Source organism: Pongo abelii, chromosome 2 (genome assembly GCF_028885655.2).
Source record: "Pongo abelii isolate AG06213 chromosome 2, NHGRI_mPonAbe1-v2.0_pri, whole genome shotgun sequence".
Lineage (NCBI taxonomy): Eukaryota > Metazoa > Chordata > Mammalia > Primates > Hominidae > Pongo > Pongo abelii.
In genome coordinates, this window is record NC_085928.1 from 69,286,170 (window position 1) to 69,305,752 (window position 19,583).

The 19,583-nt window shown below is 42.6% G+C and overlaps 1 protein-coding gene across 4 annotated transcripts in view; it reads right to left on the reverse strand.

Annotated features, from left to right (window-relative positions):
* Positions 1-19,583, reverse strand: part of SETD5 (SET domain containing 5) — a 153,981-nt gene that overhangs the window by 54,728 nt on the left and 79,670 nt on the right. The gene's annotated exons all lie outside the window — the stretch shown is intronic.

A 19,583-nucleotide genomic window follows, 5' to 3' on the forward strand; every position in this document is an offset into this window, starting at 1 on the left:
TTTTTTTTTTTTGAGATGGAGTCTCACTCTGTTGCCAGGCTGGAGTGCAGTGGCGTGATCTCAGCTCACTGCAACCTTTGTCTCCCGGGTTCAAGCAATTCTCCTGCCTCAGCTTCCCAAGTAGCTGATACTACAGGCGTGCACCACCACGCTCAGCTAATTTTTGTATTTTTAGTAGAGATGGGGTTTCACCATGTTGGCCAAGATGGTCTCGATCTCTTGACCTCGTGATCCACCTGCCTTGGCCTCCCAAAGTGCTGGGATTATAGGCGTGAGCCACCGCTCCCGGCCTTATTATTATTTTTTATAGAAATGGGGTCTTGTTATGTTACCCAGGCTGGTCTCAAACTCCTGGGCTCAAGCAATCTTCCTGTCTCAGTCTCCCAAAGTGCTGGGATTGCACGCATGAGCTGCTGCACCTGGCCAAACTGGGCAATTTATAAAGAAAAGAGATTTATTTTGGCGCATGGCTCTGCAAGCTGTACAGGTAGCATGTTGCTGGTATTTGCTTCTAGTGAGGCCTCAGGAAGCTTACAATCATGGTGCAAGGTTAGGGGAAGCCAGCATGTCACATGGCAAGGGCAGGAGCAAGACAGAGAGAAGAGGGCAGTCCCAGGCTCTTAAACAACCAGATCTCATGTGTGTGAATTAACTGTGCGAGAACTCACTCATCACCAAGGGGATGACACTAAACCATTCATGAGGGATCCAATCCCATGATCCACTCACCTCCCACCTCCCACCAGGCCCCACCTCCAACACTGGGGATGACATTTCAACATGAGCTTTGGCGCAAACAGCGAAACCGTGTCAGAGACCACTTCAGTGAAAGAGAAACCAGAAGCCTGGCCTGAAACAAGGAGGTCGCAGTGGGTCTAAGACAAGTAAGAAGTTCCATCTTCAGGAAGTAGAAGGGAACCAACTGACTATGGGAATAACACACAGGCTGGCAAAAAGAGGGTTAAAGTTTTTGCTTGGGAACTAGAAAGATCTGCCAGTATAGCAGGGGAGCAAGATGATCAGTTCAGTTTGAGATGTGCTAAGTTTAAGATGCATGTGAGATGCCTTGGTGGAGTTGTCCAGCAGTCAGCTGACATATGGATTTGGGAGCTCAAGAGAAAAATCTGGGTTAGAAGCATCGGTATCCAGGTAGTGGTGGAAATCGGAAGCATAGAGAAGCCTGCTCTGGGCGACTGTGTGGTGTGGAGAGAGCACGGAGCTCTGGAATGCTGGAGAGCACTGCAGGATAAAGCACTGTCAGAGGAACAGATGTCTGCAAAGGAGAGGGGTCAGGAGGAGAATCACGAGTGTGGCTTTATAGAAACCAAGGATGTAGAGTTCAAGGGGAAAGTCAGCTGGTCAAGTAGAGCACAGAGGTCCTGTCTAAGAGACTGAAAAACGTGTCCACTGGATTTGGGGACAAGGAGGCCACCCCTGAAACTTGATAAGAGCATGTTCAGGAGTGCAGGGAGAGCCAAACTGAGGTCTGTTCAGGGAGAGAGTGGGAGGCGACGGGTTGAAGATTACTATTTAGAGAAGTGTGGATAAGAAGGGGAAATGAGTGATTGGAATTCATTCAGGTAGGAGCAATTACACTCCGTGAACCAGCAGTGGGCAAGGAACAGCATTACCTGGAGCGGGTGTGGAACCTCTCTTTACTTACAGGGCATTTCCAATGCTCACTGGTCATGGCAAGTAAGAGGATGAAGAAGAGGATGACTAAAGGAACAGGGTCTCCAGGGAGGTGAACGCAAGGCAGCCCAGGGTATAGAGGTTGGTCTTGAAGATAAAAGAGATATCCTATTCCGAAACACTGGAGAAGAGGTGAGGGACTGAAAAGACGTACGTCTCTTTCGGGGTGGAGGGCAGGGCAAAAGTTCAGTGCGTTCTTGCCCGATAGCATCCATCTTCTCAGTGAAGCAGGAAACAAGGTTGTTTACTGAAAGAGAAAAGGGGGCTCAGCTGGGCACGGTGGCTCACGCCTGTAATCCCAACACTCAGGGAGGCTGAGGCGGGCCGATCACTTGAGGTCAGGAGTTATCAGCCTGGCCAACATGATGAAACCCCGTCTCTACAAAAAATACAAAAATTAGCTGGGCATAGTGGCGTGTGCCTGTAATCCCAGAAACTAGGGAGGCCGAGGCAAGAGAATCGCTTGAGCCCGGGAGGCAGAGGTTGCAGTGAGCCAGGATCACCAAGATCACACCACTGTGCTCCAGCCTAGGTGACAGAACAGGATTCCGTCTCAAAAAAAAAAAAAAAAAAAAAAAAAGAAAAGGGGTTTCGAGAACAGTGGTGAAATCTTGGAACTGTTGCTAAAGGAGCTAAGGCTAAATAAAAGGAATGACAGACGATCATGAATCTGTCATGGCATGAGAAGACAGGAGGGTACACACAGAGAAGGTAGATTGTAGAAAACAGGTGCAAGGTGAGTTGAGTGTCCTGAGTGTTTGAGATCCACCATGAAATCTAGGCTGGGTGTTGAACATGGGGAGCTCTGGATGGAGTCAGTAAGTGGAGAATATATTAGGATCAAGGGACTGAAGTTTCTGTGAAAGAGCTGGGAGGACAGGTGATTGTGGGTAGAGAGCTGAGTGTTTGACTCGAATATTCCAAGTAGATCTTGAAGAAGACTTCGAGATGACAGGAACCCTGGTTAGGATGTCCACCCAAATGGTGGGGAAAATGTCAGAAATTAGGGTGGAGGGGCAGACTAGTCAAAGTTATCTAAGAATCAGAGAGGGGTTGGAAGATTAAAAGATAACAGCAATGAAGAGGTATAGGCTGAGCACGGTGGCTCACGCCTGTAATCCCAGCACTTTGGGAGGCTGAGGTGGGCGGATCATTTGGAGTCAGGAGTTTGAGGCCAGCCTGGCCAACATGGGGCAACCATATCTCTACTAAAAATAACAAAAATTAGCTGGGCATGGTGGCATACGCCTGTAATCCCAGCTACTCAGGAGGCTGAGGCAGGAGAATTGCTGGAACTCAGGAGGCAGAAGTTGCAGTGACATTGCGCCATTGTACTCCAGCCTAGGCAACAGAGCGAGACTCCATCTCAAAAAAAAAAAAAAAGGATATAATCACTGATGCTGGGAGCATTGGTAGAGGAGGAGTTTTTAATCTGAGGGACAAGATGTATGTGTCTGGACAAATGTAGGGAGAACCTCTGTGCAACAAGGTATAAAAGATTCAGCAGCCTCCACTTCAATGGGCTACAAGGTAGGCGATGTCCTAAGGGAAGGCCACAATTCAGCAAGGGCCAAGAGATTAGATGGAGGGAAGTAGTGTTTTCTACCAAGGAAAAGCGAAGATGTCCTGAATACACAGCAGAGAGCTTGGGAGAGAAAGATGGACAGGGAGAAGAGAACTGCTTTGTAGGAGTAGAGTGTCAGGAGGCCAGAGGACACAGAACATGCTCTTGTTGAAAGGGATGAGGGACAGAGGGTGAGGTTGGTGGAGTTTACCAGACCCACTTCCAAACAGAGCTCTAGTTTGAAACTCCCTTCCAGTCCACTTAGGCAGAGCGAAGGGCTGGGGGTGCCCACACAGATCCATCCAGCAGCACGGGAAAGCTCCGTGAGGTGCCAAAACGGGTGTGGGAATGGGTTGGAGGCTTCTTCAAACTCATGTACTCACCCCACAAAACATTTATTGAATAACTACCCTGGTCAGGTACTGCTAGGCTCTAGGCATATAGAAATAAATGAGACATGAGCTCAACAAATTACCTCTGGCCTTTTAGTAGCAGAGCTGTTCGCCAGTTTATAGTGGCCAGGTAAGATTGTTTGTTTTCTTAAACATAACACACACAGAGAATAAAACAAATGTACAGCTTAATTATAACATACCCTTCTAACTGCTACCAAGGAGATGGGACTCTGCTAGCTACTCCAGAGCCCTTCACGTCTCCTATAAACTCCATCTCCTCCCTCCCTCCTAAGAATAACCATGATCTTTTTACTGTAATCATTCCCCAACTTTTATTTATATTTTTTCACCCAAGTGAGCATCTTTAAACAATATAGCTTAACCTTAATTTTTTATTTTTATTTTTTTGAGATGGAGCCTTGCTTTCTCCTAGGGTGGAGTGCAGTGGCATGATCTCAGCTCACTGCAACCTGCACCTCCCAGGTTCCAGTGGTTCTCCCGCCTCAGCCTCCTAAGTAGCTGTGATTACAGGGATGCACTACCACACCCAGCTATTTTTTTTCTTTTAGTAGAGTCAGGTTTTTACCATGTTAGCCAGGCAGGTCTCTAACTCCTGACCTCAAGTGATCCACCCCCGTCAGCCTCCCAAAGTGTTGTATTACAGACATGAGCCACCGTGCCTGGCCAGATTTTTTTGTTTTTAGAGGTGAGGTCTTGCTATGTTGCCCAGGCAGGCTGGCCTCAAACTTCTGGCCTCAGCCTCCCAAGAAGCTGGGACTACAGGTGCATGGCACTGTGCTGGGCTGCCACTATTTTTTTCTTCATGTCTTTCCCCACTTAATCTCTTTTCCTCCTTTGCAATTTACTGCTGAAGAAACCAGACCATTTGTTACGTAGTATTCTGCTATTGGAATTTTGCTGGCTTCATTCTTGTGGGATAGTTCAGTAAGTTCTTCTGTTCTCCTCTGTATTTTCAGCAAATTGATAATTGGATCTAGATACTTAACCAGATTCAGGAGTGTATGTTCTCACATTTTAATAACTTTTTTTTTTTTTTTTTTTTTTTGGTCAAGAGACACTGAACATCGAGTTGTTTTTGTTTTTGTGTTGCTAGTTGCTGTTAATCTTCAATGCTTACATCTTTAATTCATTAGGAGCCACAAAATAGTGATGTTCCAATTCTATCATTCTTTATTTACTTGTGGAAAGACTTCTATAAAGAGAAACTTACCATCATTTGCTATGTAGTTACTCAGTGGTACAACTCAAATAGGAAAGGCAAGATAAATGCTGGGGCCTTTCAAAATATATAAATATATATTTTTTTCAAAAATATAAAGTTAGTTCCTTAACATCCTTCAGAATGAACAATTTTATTTTGGTACCACTATGAACTCATGGATTTAAATATGTTTGATTTGATTATGTTGTATGTATTATCATAATTAATGCTCAAATGTTCCATCTTTGGTCAGGAGATTCTCTTTAAGTTGCAACACAATTCCCTTTAAAGCTAACCCTAATTATCTTTGATAGTATCCTTGATGACCGGTATGACAAGATGTTCCAGGCTAATCTTAGACATTTCTTCCCCCAAACCTGGAATCAGCCATTTCTCTAAGAAGCCCTGTTTCTATGCCTTTCCAGTTGACAGGGCAAAGATACATACACGATAGATGATACATAGATAGATAGAGAGACATATGGGATCCCTCTGTACCTATGGTAAAATGCCTCATGAGTTAATATTAATACTTAGGGTTTTGGCTAAACCTCTTCAAGTTTAACAGCTATACCTCCTTTTCCCCAACACTGGGAAATATTGGTTCTGAAGGACACTGTATTTATTTGTTTTATCACACGTTAAAGCACTCAGATAGACTACTGCAAGTATGATTATTTAAAACATTCTCTCCTGCTTATTTATCTAAAGTTGTACTCTATCTATATTGTGCAGGTCACATAAACCATTTTGTAGTATATACTCTCCTTATATCTCTCATTCAGTCTATTCTGCATGTAAGTATATATAAGTAATACTATCAGGCTTTTTGTGGTTTGAAGCTCAGTTTTTTTTTTTTTTTTTGGAGATGGGAGTCTCGCTCTGTCGCCCAGGCTGGAGTATAGTGGCCTGATCTCACCTCACGGCAACCTCCGTCTCCCAGGTTCAAGCAATTCTCTGCCTCAGCCTCCCGAGTAGCTGGAATTACAGGCGCCTGCCTCCATGCTCACTAATTTTTGTATGTTTGGTAGAGACAGGGTTTCACCATCTTGGCCAGGCTGGTCTTGAACTCCTGACCTCGTGATCCACCCACCTCGGCCTCCCAAAGTGCTGGGATTACAGGCGTGAGCCACTGTGCCCGGCCTTGAAGCTCAGTTTCCAATAGATCCCTGAGGAAGAATTCATGAAAATAAAATTCCCAAAGTTTTTGCACGATGAAGATGACAATTTGTGGCTACTACCCTGGAAAGTAAGTTCAGTTGGTACAAAATTCTTAGCTTGTCTCTTTCCTTATCTTAAATTATCCCATTAGCTTTTGCCTTTTTTTTTTTTTTTTGAGACGCAATCTCACTCTGTTGCCCAGGCTGGAGTGCAGTGGCGTAATCTCGGCTCACTGCAACCTCCGCCCTGCAAGTTCAAGCAATTCTCCTGTCTCAGCCTCCTGAGTAGCTGGAATTACAGGCGCCCGCCTCCACACTCACTAATTTTTGTATTTTTAGTAGAGACAGGGTTTCACCATCTTGGCCAGGCTGGTCTTGAACTCCTGACTTCGTGATCCACCCGCCTCATCCTCCCAAAGTGCTGGGATTACAGGTGTGAGCCACTGCACCTGGCCTCTTTTGCCATTTAAGTGTTGCTGTCAAAAAGTCTGATACAGCCTAATTTTCTTTGCGTTATAAGTAACAAATACACACACACACACACACACACACACGTCATGAACTGCATGCTTCCCTCCATGATGGACTGCATAGTGGTCCCATAAGATTATAATGCGGTATTTTTACTGTACCTCTTCCATGTTTTGATATGTTTAGAAACACAAATACTTATATTGTGTTACAATTGCCTACAGTATTCAGGACAGTAACATGCTGTACAGGTTTGAGCCTAGAAGCAATAGGCTATGCCGTATAGCCTAGGTGTGAGGTAGGCTACACCATCTAGATTTGCGTAAGTGCACTCCATGATATTCATATAGCAATGAAATCACCTAAAGATGTATTTTCCAGAACATATTCCTAGTGACATGATTGTGTGTGTGTAAATATGTGTGTGTATTTGCCTAAGTTTTTTTGTTTTTAAAATCTAACAATTTTACTATAATATCTCATTATTTATCATTCTGGATTGAATTTACTAGGTATGCAATATGCTCTTTCACTTTGTAGTTTAAAATATTTCAGGAAACTTTCCTTAAATTATAGCTTTTATTTTTATTTTGAGACAGGGTCTTGCTCTTCACCCAGGCTGCAGTGGTGCAAACTTGGCTTACTGCAACCTCTGCCTCCTGGGTTCAATAGATTCTCCCACTTCAGCCTCCCGAGTGTCTGGGACTACAGGTGCACACCACCACGCCTAGCTAATTTTTGTATTTTTTGGTAGAGATGGGGTTCAACCATCTTGGCCAGGCTGGTCTTGAACTCCTGATCTCAAGTGATCCATATCTGCCTTGGCCTTCCAAAGCACTGGGATTGCAGGTATGAGCCACTGCACCTGGCCAAATTATAGCTTTTGATATTTGTTCTGTTAGCTTACTTTTACTTTTTTGGGAACTCCTATTATACATATAGTGCCTCTTCTTTGCCTGTCTTCTGTGTTTGTCCCTTTTTTTAGACTTTACTTTTCCTTCTTTTTAAACAATTAAAAATTAAAAAAAAATAGAGACAGGGTCTCATGTTGCCTAGGCTGGTCTTGAACTCCTGGTCTCGGCCGGGCATGGTGGCTCATGCCTGTAATCCCAGCACTTTGGAAGGCTGAGGTGGGTGGATCACGAGGTCAGGAGATCGAGACCATCCTGGCTAACATGGTGAAACTCCATCTCTACTAAAAAAAAAAATACAAAACATTAGCCGGGCGTGGTGGTGGGTGCCTGTAGTCCCAGCTACTTGAGAGGCTGAGGCAGGAGAATGGTGTGAACCCGGGAGGCGGAGCTGGCAGTGAGCCGAGATAGTGCCACTGCACTCTAGCCTGGGCGACAGAGCGAGACTCCACCTCAAAAAAAAAAAAAAAAAAAAAAGAACTCCTGGTCTCAAGTGATCCTCCTGCCTTGGCCTGCCAAAGTTTTGAGATTACAGGTGGGAACTACTGCGCCTGGCCTTAAATAGACTTTATTTTTTAGAACAGTTTTTTTTTTTTTTTTTTTTTGAGATGAAGTCTCACTCTGTCACCCAGACTGGAGTGCAATGGCGCCATCTTGGTTCACTGCAATCTCTGCCTCTCAGGTTCAAGTGATTCTCCTGCCTCTGCCTCCCAGGTAGCTGGGATTACAGGCATGCACCACCACGCCTGGCTAATTTTGTATTTTTAATAGAGGCAGGGTTTCACCATGTTGGTTAGGCTGGTCTCGAACCTAAGGTCAGGAGATCTCAGGTGATCCACCCACCTTGGCCTCCCAAAGTGCTGGGATTGCAGGTGTGAACCACTGCTCCCACCCAAGAACAGTTTTAAGTTAACAGCAAAATTTAGTGGAAAGTACAGAGTCCCAATATATCTCTTTCCTCCCACACACCCACAGCCTCCCCCTACATCAATATTCCCCACCAGAGTGGTACATTTTCACAAGTGATGAACCTGCATTAGCACATCATTATCACTCAAAGTCCATAGTTTACATTATGGTTCACTCTTGTTGTACATTCTGAGTTTTGACAAATGTATAATGGCATGTTTAGCCACCATTATATACCATACCGAACAGTTTAACTGCCCTAAAATCCATTGGTGCTCTACCTGTTCATCCTTCCCTCTCCCCTAACCTCAGGCAAGCACTGATCTTTTTGCTGCATCCTTATCTTTGCCTTTTCCGTAATGTCATATAGTTGGAATAATACAGTATGTAGCCTTTTCAGATTGGCTTCTTTCATATAGTAATATGCATGTTAGCTTCCTCCATGTTTTTTTCATGGCTTGATAGCTCATATCTCTGCCCCACTCCAGCTTTACTGAGGTACAGTTCATAACAAAAAAATGGTATATCATCAAGGTGTACAATATGATGTTTTGACATATATATACATTGTGAAACGATTACAATTGTGAAATGATTACAATTAAGTTTACGTATCTGTCACCTAACATTGTTACCTTCTTTTTTTCTGGTGAGAATGCTTTTTATTTTTTAATTTTTTGAGACAGGACTTGCTCTGTTGCCCAGGCTGGAGTGCAGTGGCATGATCACAGTGCACTGCAAGCTCACCTCTCTGGCTCAAGAAATCCTCCTGCTTCAACCCCCCAAGTAGCTGAGACTACAGACACATGCCACCATGCCCGGCTAATTGTTTTGTATTTTTTGTAGAGAGGGGATTTTGCCATGTTGCCCACGCTGGTCTTGAACTCCTGAGCTCAAGTGATCTGCCCACCTTGGCCTCCCAGAATGCTGGGATTACAGGTGTGAGCCATCACAGTCAGCCGAGAATACTTAGGATCTATTAGCAAATTTCAAGTATACAACATATTTTATTAACTACAATTACCATACTGCACATCGGTTCTCCGGAATGCACCCATAACTGTAAGCTTGTACTGTTTGACCAACATATCCCTGTTAATCCCCATCCCTTGATCCATGGTAATTACTCTTCTATTCTGTTTCTATGAGTCTGACTTTTTTAGGTTCCACATATAAATGAGATGCAGTATTTGTTTTTCAGTGTCTGTCTTGTTTCACTTAGTATAATGTCCTTCAGGCTCATCCATGTTGTTGTTGCAAATGGCAGGATTTTCTCTTTAAAGGCCAAATAATATGTTACTGTGTGTGTGCATATATATACATATATATATGCGCACAGTGGAATATAATAATATCGTACTATATGTGGACATATATATACCTATATATAGATAGGTATGCACACACATATCTAACAGGTATGAGGTGATATCTCACTGTGGTTTTTGGCTTGCATTCCCGATAATTGGTGATAGTGATGGTGAGCACCTTTACATTTTTGTATATATCATGCATCTCCAACATTTTCTTTATCCATTCATCCATCGATGGACAGTTAGGTTGTTTTCATATCTTGACTACTGTGAATAATACTGCAATGAAAATGGTAGATGGCTCATTGAGATAGTGAGATAGCCTATAGTTGGGATTTGTTTTTTATCCATTTAGCCACTCTGTCTTCTGATTGGAGAATTCAGTCCATTTACATTCAAGGGAATTATTGATAGGCAAGGACTTACTATTGTCATTTTGTTCACTGTTGTTTTTGTAAATTTTTTGTTCCCTTCTTCCCTTTTTGCTGTCTTCCTTTGTGAAGTGACGAATTTTTACAGTGGAATGGTTTGATTCCTTACACGTTATCTTTTGCGTATCTGGTATAGACTTTTGCCCTGTGGTTACCATAAGGCTTACATAAAACATCTTATAACAGTCATCTATTTTAAGCTAATCACTTCCATACAAAAACTGTATACTTTTACTTTCTCCCATTTATATCTTTGAAGTAATGACTTACATATTTTTATACTGTATATCCAATAGATTGTAGTATAGTTAAATATTTGCCTTTTAACCTTCATACTAGAGTTTATATTAAGTGATTTATACACCATTATAGTATAGGATAGCTCATTTCTTTTTAACACTGAATAATATTCCATTGGATGTATCACCATTTACTTATCCATTCACCTACTGAAGGACATCTTGGTTGCTTCCAAGTTTTTGCAATTATGAATAAAGCTGTAATAAATGTTCACACGCAGGTTTTTATGTAGACCAGTTTTTAATTTTGGGGAAATTCCCAAGAGTGCAACAGCCAAATTGTATGTTTACTTTTTAAAGAAACTGCTAAAGTGTATTCCAAAGTGACTGTACCATCTTGCATTCCCACCAACAATGAATGAAGAGTACCTGTTACACATCCTTGTCAGCATTTGGTTTCGTTAAGTGTTTTAGATTTACCATTCTAGTAGGTGTACAGTAGTATCTCATTGTAGCACTAATCTGCAATTACTGGATGATTTATGATGTTGGGAGTCTTTTCATACCATTACTTGTCATCTGTATATAAGGCGTCTGTTTAGATCATTTGCCCATTTTTAAATTGGGTTTTTATTTTTCTTTTGTTGAGTTTTCAGAGTTCTTTGTATTGAACAGTCCTTTATCAGGTATGTTTTTTACAAATCTTTTCTCCTACTCTGTGGCTTGTCTTCTCAATCTCTTGGCAGTGTCTTTTGCAGAGCAGATGTTTTAACTTTAATGAAGTCCAGCTTACCAACTGCTTTTTTCATGGATCATCCTTTTGGTGTTGTACCTAAAAAGTCAGTCAATTCCAAGGTTATCTGGATTTTCTCCAATGTTCATTATTTTACGAATTTAATAGTTTTACATTTAGGTCTGTGTTCCATTTTAATTTTTATGAAGGATGTAAGATCTGTGTATAGATTCATATACATATATACACAACATACACACACACACACACACATATATATATCACATGGATGTCTGGTTGTTCCGGCACCATCTATTACAGACTCTATCGTTTTGCTTTTGCTTCTTTGCCAAAGATCAGATGATTCTATTTGTGTGGGTCTACTTCTGGACCCTTTATTGTGTTCCAGTAATCTATTTGCCTAATCTTTTGCTAATATCATACTGTCTTGATTACTGCAGCTTTACGATGTGTTGAGGTAGTGTTAGTTTAAAACTTTAGAATTAGCCGGGCACAGTGGCTCATGCCTGTAATCCCAGCACTTTGGGAGGCTGAGGCAGGCAGATCACTTGAGGTCAGGAGTTCGAGACCAGCCTGGCCAATGTGGTGAGACCATCTCTACTAAAACTACAAAAATTAGCTGGGCATAGGGGTGCACACCTGTAATCCCAGCTACTCAAAAGGCTGAGGCAGGAGAATCACTTGAACCTGGGAGGTAGGGGTTGCAGTGAGCTAAGATCATGCCACTGCACTCCAGCCTACACAACAGCACAAGACCCTGCCTTAAAAAACAGAACAGACAAATCCCCTTTAGAATCAGCTTGTTGATATCTACAAAATAACTAGTTGGTATTTTGGTTGGGATTGCATTGAATTTACAGATCATGTTTGGAAGAACTGATATCTTCACAATACTAGTCTTCCTATTCATGAACATCTCTATTTATTTAGATCTTTGATTTTTTCATTAGTTTTATAGTTTTCGTCATGCAGGTCTTATATGTATCCTGTTGGAATTACACCTAAGTATCTCATTTTAGGGTACTAATTAATTTTAATTTTATTTATTATTTATTTATTTTTGAGACGGAGTCTCACTCTGTTGCCCATGCTGGAGTGTAGTGGCGTGATCTCAGCTCACTGCAATCTCTGCCTGCTGGGTTCAAGCGATTCTCCTGCCTCAGCCTCCCAAGTAGTTGGGATTACAGGTGCCCTCCACCACGCCCGGCTAATTTTTGTATTTTTAGTAGAGATGGAGTTTCACCATGTTGGCCAGGCTGGTCTCGAACTCCTGACCTCAGGTGCTCTGCCTGCCTCAGCCTCTCGAAGTGCTGGGATTATAGGCATGAGCCACTGCGCCTGGCCTTTGGGCACTAATTTAAATGGTACTGTGTTTATTTTTTAGTATCAGAGTGTTGCTCTGTCATCCAGGCTGGAGTGCAGTGGTACGATCATGGCTTACTGCAGCCTTAAACTCCTGGGCTCAAATGATCCTCCCACCTCAGCCTTCCAAGTAGCTGGGACTACAGGTGTGCACTACCATGCCTGGCTTTGTTTTAAATTTCAAATTCCATTTTTCATTGCTAATATGCAGAAATGTGATTAACTTCTGCACAACAATCTTGTATCCTATAGTCTTGCTATAATTGCTTAATTAGTTCCAGAGGTCTTGGAGGGCTATTTAGGGTTCTTTTGGATTTTCTACATCAACAATCATGTCATCTGTGAATATGAAGTTTTATTTCTTCCTTCTCAATATATATCCCTTTTAGTTCCCTTTCTTGTCCTATTGCATTGGTTAGGACTTCCAGTACAATATTAAAAAGGAGTGATAAGAGGGGACATCCTTGCCTTGTTCCTGACCTTATCAAGAAAAGCATCTAGGTTTTTGTAAATGTTCTAATTGAGTAAGTTCCTCTCTACTTTTAGTTTCCTGAGATATTTGTTACTTTTGAAAATAAAGAATTTTTTTTTTGAGATGGGTCTCACTCTGTTGCCCAGGCTGGAGTGCAGTGGTGTGATCTCAGCTCACTGCAACCTCTACCTCCCAGGTTCAAACGATTCTCATGCCCCAGCCTCCCGAATAGCTGCGATTATAGGCGTGCACCACCATGCCTGGCTAATTCCATGCTGGGCTAATTTTTGTATTTTTAGTAGAGATGGGGTTTCACCATGTTGACCAAGCTGGTCTCAAACTACTGACCTCAAGTGATCCAACCACCTTGGCCTCCCAAAGTGCTGGGATTATAGGTGTGAGCCACCATGCCCTGCCATTTGTTACTTTTTAATGTTTTACCTGCATGTCTTTGGCATACCTGCATGTCTTTGGCATACTTTTATTGTCTCTATAGATGTTATTCTGCTCATTTTTACTTGTAGGTTTTTAAGACTTGCATTTTTTTGTTATCCATTTTTATACGGAATTAGTGATTTTGCACTGTTAAAAAGCAGGCATGACTTATGATAGTTTTTCATTTCATGGTTGTATTCTCATTTTTGGTGTGCATGTGAAATATTGAAACATGGACTGTGTGAACCATAGCTATTTAAATTCAACAATTCAACACAGAATATGCTTGCAACTTTATGAACAATTGTTTCTCTCAGGAGTTAAAGAACAAGTTATTTAATATCCTTATATTCTTTCTGTAAGGATAGTACATTCTGAATTTTATGGGATAATCATAATTTTATTTTTCAAAATACTTCATTTAATCTAATAAATTTAATCCCTCCACACCTCCTTCCATCATTTTGCGTGTCCTGTTCAGTTTGGATTCTAACAAGGAATTTTGGTGTGGGGCATTGTCCTGTAAGGGCTTTGAATTAAGTTTCTTAGGTCCAGACCACTCCAGCCCTTTCAGGCCTAATCAAGCATCCTTTGTACTCTGCAAACGCCACCTAGTTTCAGCTGCTGTTCTCAAATTGGCTTGATAAGCTTTCAAGTGAGTATTTTTTTTTTTTTTGAGACAGTCTCCCAGGTGAGATACTGTCACTCAGGCAGGAGTGTAGTGGCGCAATCTCGGCTCACTGCAAGCTCCGCCTCCCGGGTTCACGCCATTCTCCTGCCTCAGCCTCCTGAGTAGCTGGGACTACAGGCGCCTGCCACCACGCCCGGCTAATTTTTTGTATTTTTAGTAGAGATGGGGTTTCACCGTGTTAGCCAGGATGGTCTTGATCTCCTGACCTCGTGATCCGCCCGTCTTGGCCTCCCAAAGTGCTGGGATTACAGGCGTGAGCCACCGCTCCCGGCCTCAAGTGAGTACTTGTTATTTTGAAGTTCTGAGATCCATCAGATGTGCCATTGCTTCCACTAGAACAGATGGTGATACCACGCTGGTCTTGTGGCTATTAGTGGTTTATCTCTACCCGTTTTTTGTTTGGGGGTTTCTGGGGATACCTAGTTTTGCTGTCAAGTTGTCCAAGGTTTCCAGGTTTCCTATCATGACTGCTTTGTGGTGCTTTAATGGGTAATTTGAGAACTAGTAAAACTATGATTTCAGAATCCCTGCCAGTTAATTTTTTAATGCAGGAGCAGGTAAAAGTTACAAGAGCACCATCTCCTTCAATGCTTTTCTCCGAACTGTTTCCATCATCTATCTTTAGAACTGACCATTTTAAGAACCCTTGAAAGGCCGGGTGTGGCAGCTCATGCCTGTAATCCCAGCACTTTAGGAGGCTGAGGCAGGAGGATCGTTTGAGCCCAGCCTGGGCAATATGGCAAGACCCTGTCTTTACAAAAAAATAATTAGCTGGGCGTCGTGGTGCAGGAGAATTGCTTGAGCCCTGGAGGGTTAAGGCTGCAGTGAGCTACGATTATGCCACTGCGTTCCAGCCTGGGTGACAGAGTGACACCCTGTCTCTTAAAAGAAAAACAGAATGAACCCTCGGTAAACTCCTTTCTCTCTCTCAGCCTCACAGCAGATTATGCGGGTTGTCATCAGTGCAGTTTAAAAGCAAAGGGCCTGCTTCGTTTGGACAACTGCATTTTGTTTTTCTTCATGGTAACCTCTGCTAAACAGAGAACCCTACACTGTCAAACTGACACCTGGGGGGCAAAAGGGCCAGACTGCTGTTTTTAAGATAGTAAAGGGTATCATATACTTTTTCAGCTAGGTAAGTGGTTTCTGGTTATGGTGTCACAGCATCTCTAGCTGTTTCTATTTGTTTTCTGGGTTAACTGCAAAATTTCCAAAACTGTTGGTTTGGGTCTGCCACTTAAAAGAGAGAAATCTTGAGTAAGTTGTATCTTCCGAACTTATACCTACCTTGCACATTGTTACATGTAAATGAGGTAGCTGATGACTTAAGTGAAGAGTCCAGGAAAGTGTAAAGTGACATAGAAAGTGCCACTGTTGCACTGGCTTCTTTAATTAATATTGTCTAGCTTCTATTTACACCAAGCTTGTCCAACCCACAGGCCACGGGCTGCACGTGGCCCAGGATGGCTTTGAATGCGGCCTAACACAATCATAACTTTCTTAAAATATATATATATTTTAAGCTCATTAGCTATTGTTAGTGTATTTTATGTGTTGAATAATTCTTCCAGTGTGGCCCTGGGAAGCCAAAAAGATTGGACACCTCTGATTTACACCATATCAAAAGCAAAGTCCCTAGCAACACAGTAAGTACTTGAAAAGAACAGCAAATAGGTTAACTCTGAATGGGCAGTTGACTGTCTTACCTTGATATTCTCAGCACCTCAGATACAGCCTAGCACACAGTAGGTGTTCAGCCAATGGTCATGGAACAGAACTTTCCAATTATGGCAGAAATCAGTTAGTTTTATTCATTATCAGAAGCCCAGTGCTATAGCTGAAACACTGTACTAAGTCTCAATTTCTCATCTTTAACTTCTGGCATTTGGCTTGCTTTCTTCACAGAATTATGAGTCGAAATAAGACACTGTATATGGAAACACTTTCTAAAGATCATTCACACTATTCTCTTCCTACCCCAGGTGGAATCAGGTTGTGGTTGGCAGTAGGTTACCTAGGTATTCCTAGGGCATTTTGGAGGGATCTTCTAATAAAACAAGTGGTTTTGTTATGTTTCCACTTTCTATTTTTTTTTGAGACTGAGTCTCACTCTGTCGTCCAGGCTGGAGTGTAGTGGCACGATCTCGGCTCACTGCAACCTCTGCCTCCTGGGTTCAAGCGATTCTCCTGCCCCAGCCTCCTGAGGAGCTGGGATTACAGGCACGCACCACCACGCCTGGCCAATTTTTGTATTTTTAGTAAAGACAGGGTTTCACCATGTTGTTCAGGCTGGTCTCGAACTCCTGATCTTGTGGTCCGCCCACCTTGGCCTCCCAAAGTGCTGGGATTACAGGCATGAGCCACCGCGCCCAGCCTTCCATTTCTCAACTCCTTCAACTAATAAACAGCATCTTCATCTTTGAATCCCTTATGTGCTCTGCAAACTGCAGTCTACCTTAGTTACTCAGTAAACATTTGTCAAACAAATGTTAGAATACTGCCAATTCAATCCATTGGCAAGTTCTGCTGTGTACTTGCAAAACATATCCTGACTCCAATCACTTCTTATCCCCATCATTACCATCTTAATGGAAGCCACCACTGTATTGTTGCTTGCCTGAACAACTGCTCTACCTTCCAAACCAGTTTCTCAGCTCCTATTCATCTCTTCACCAACAGGATCAAAACCATCAGAGTAATTTTTAAAAATCAACCAAATACAAATTAGACAATGTCACTTCTCTCCTTAAAATCCTGCAATGACTCCTCCACTGTACTTATTGAATGCAGATTATTTAAATTATACCTACAAGGTTCTACATTAGAGACCAGCAAACTACAGCTTGCAAACCAAATCCAACTTGCCACTTGTTTCCTGTAAATAAAGTTTTATTGGAACATAGCCACATACTGTCTATGCCTGCTTTTGCACTGCAATGGAAGAGCTGAATAGTTTTGTTTTTGTTTTTGTTTTTTTTGAGACAGAGTCTTGCTCCATCGCCCAGGCTGGAGTGCAGTGGAGTGACCTCAGTTCACTATAACCTCCTCCTCCCCCGTTCAAGAGATTCTCCTGCCTCAGCCTCCTGAGTAGCTGGGATTACAGGCGCACACCACCACGCCTGGTTAATTTTTGTATTTTTAGTAGACAGGGTTTTGCCATGTTGGCCAAGGCTGGTCTTGAACTTCTGACCTCAAGTGATCTGCCCTCTTGGGCCTCCCAAAGTGCTGGAATTACAGGCATGATTTGCACCCAGCCAAAGGGCTGAATAGTTATGACAGAGACCATACATGGCTTGCAAAGTCTAAATATTTACTATCTGGCCCTTTATAGAAAGAGTTTGCCGACTCCTGCTCTACATGATCTGTCCCCTATCTCCCTCTTACAGAATCTTCTATCCTCTTTCCCAGTCCCATCCATTTATTACATCTTAACCAAGCTTTTTCTACCACAGAGTCTGCAATGTTCAAGAACGAATTTCACTCACATCGTCCCAGGACTGCCTCCTTGTCACTGAAGTCTCAGTTTAAATGTCAACTCCTCAGAGACTTTTCTTGACCAACCAATCTAGAGTGGCTCCTTCAACTGTCTTAGTCACATATCTGCTATGAAACAATTAACATGGCAATGACTATTTAAAATTATATACTAGTTTGGGTCTCTCCTCCACTAGAATGTAAACTCTATGAAAGAAGAGACCTTATTTTGCCCACCCCCAATCAGCATTCTAATCACCATAAGCCCAGCACCAAAAACAATGTCCAGCATTGTTTTTGAATGAAAAAGACTAATAAATAGTTTCTGAATGAATGAGGCCAAGGTTAGGAACACCACTCAAGTTCAAGGCAGTTTTTAATGTTCACTTGCCCTGCTGCAGGTTTGCCTTCACACTGTCCTGACTGCAATCATAAAAAGCGAAGGAAGATCAGACAGTATTCCTGGCCCCATTATGACGGGCAAAACAACTCCACCAAAGGCACATTCTCCTCAGATAAAAATGGCATTAGGAAAACCAGGCAAGGCAGGGCCACAAAATTGGACAAAGAAGTTCTCAACTTTATGATTATTATGGTTAAGAATTTTATTATCAAAATTATTACATCTCTTGTGAAAGTTCAAATGTTACAGCAAGGTGTAAACACTCCACTTGAGAAAGAAGTGATACTTCTTCCCTTCCAAGAGTTCCCCCCACCCCCCCGCCCCTACCCCCCCAAGAGGTCTGGTCTTGACAGCACCCTGCCCACACAGAGTGGCTGGGGTCTCTGCACGTGCCAGGCAGGGTGAGGGCTGCCTGCCCGCTGGCCTCTCCCCCCGGTTAAATAGCCAAGGGGAGAATGCAAACCCCAGCCCAAATGGAGAGACATTTACATACGTTTTATATAATATACAAAGAAACCAGCATCCCAGGCAACATGATTTCCACTCCCAATGCTCTCCCAGACTGATGGGTTTGTGGGGGAAACAACAAAAAGAAAAGTACTCTGCTGAGGTCTCAGCATAAAAAAAAAAAAAAAAAATCTCCCCTCATTTGAGCAAACACCTGATTTCAATTTTGAAAAGTGAAATTTTGTAACAGTCACACACAAAGAGAGAAGACTGTGCATATGATAGTTGTAGGACAGGGTAGAAAAGAAGGGGATGCAAGAGGCTGGGGAAAAAAGGAAAACAAATTAGAGGGAAGGAAGGAGGGAAACTCACAGTATTATCTTGTCCAAAAGAAAAGAAGGTCCACTGCAGCACCAGGGATTACACCTGTCATATATTCACTACCCCTACCATGGTTATAACTGAATACAAAATTAGATAAATAAAAACACGCCAGATATTACAGTAAACAAGTGAAAGAAATAAGCTGGCAACCATATGGAATTTAAAAAGATTGTGTACCCCACCTGGGCTGGCTCCAGGGCTCCTCCAGGGGTGTACAACAGGCACAATGCACTGATGGGGAGAAGCCGGTCTGCTCTCGTCTCTCATCCAGAACAGTGTTAGGGGTGTGGGTGGCTTGGTAACTCTTTCACTGGGCCCACTCTCACATAAGCATCCCCCAAAGAAATGTGGGGCAGGCCCACACACAATCACAGTCCTGTCGGTGCCACTCCACAAACCTATCTTCCCACTCTTACCCTGCAGTCACAAGTGCATGCTCCCCAATCATGGAGGTGGTCCTGCTCATGGGATCATCAACTCCTGATTAATTGGGAGTAGAAAAAATAAAATTCCAAGCATTCCCAAACCACTACGTATCCTTCCTAATGAAATTTATTGCCAAAAGCTGGTAAGTAGCAATGCAATTGGCCTATATCATGTCTCATTCCTTTTTCTTGTCTACTTACTTCATGGCTTACTGAGCTGTGAAATAGCTTGGGAAGGGGCAGTAGGATGGTAACAGTTGGAGGCTCAGACAATCTACTCAAATAATCTGCTCCTGAATAATCAAGAGCTGACCATGAGCTTTTCTTCAAAGAGCCAAGCACCCTCCAGTTGGTGCAGGTTCCAAGCTTTACTATCCTTGCCTATTTCTTGGTGATCTTAAGACAAAGATAAACAGTATTCTTGGTGGA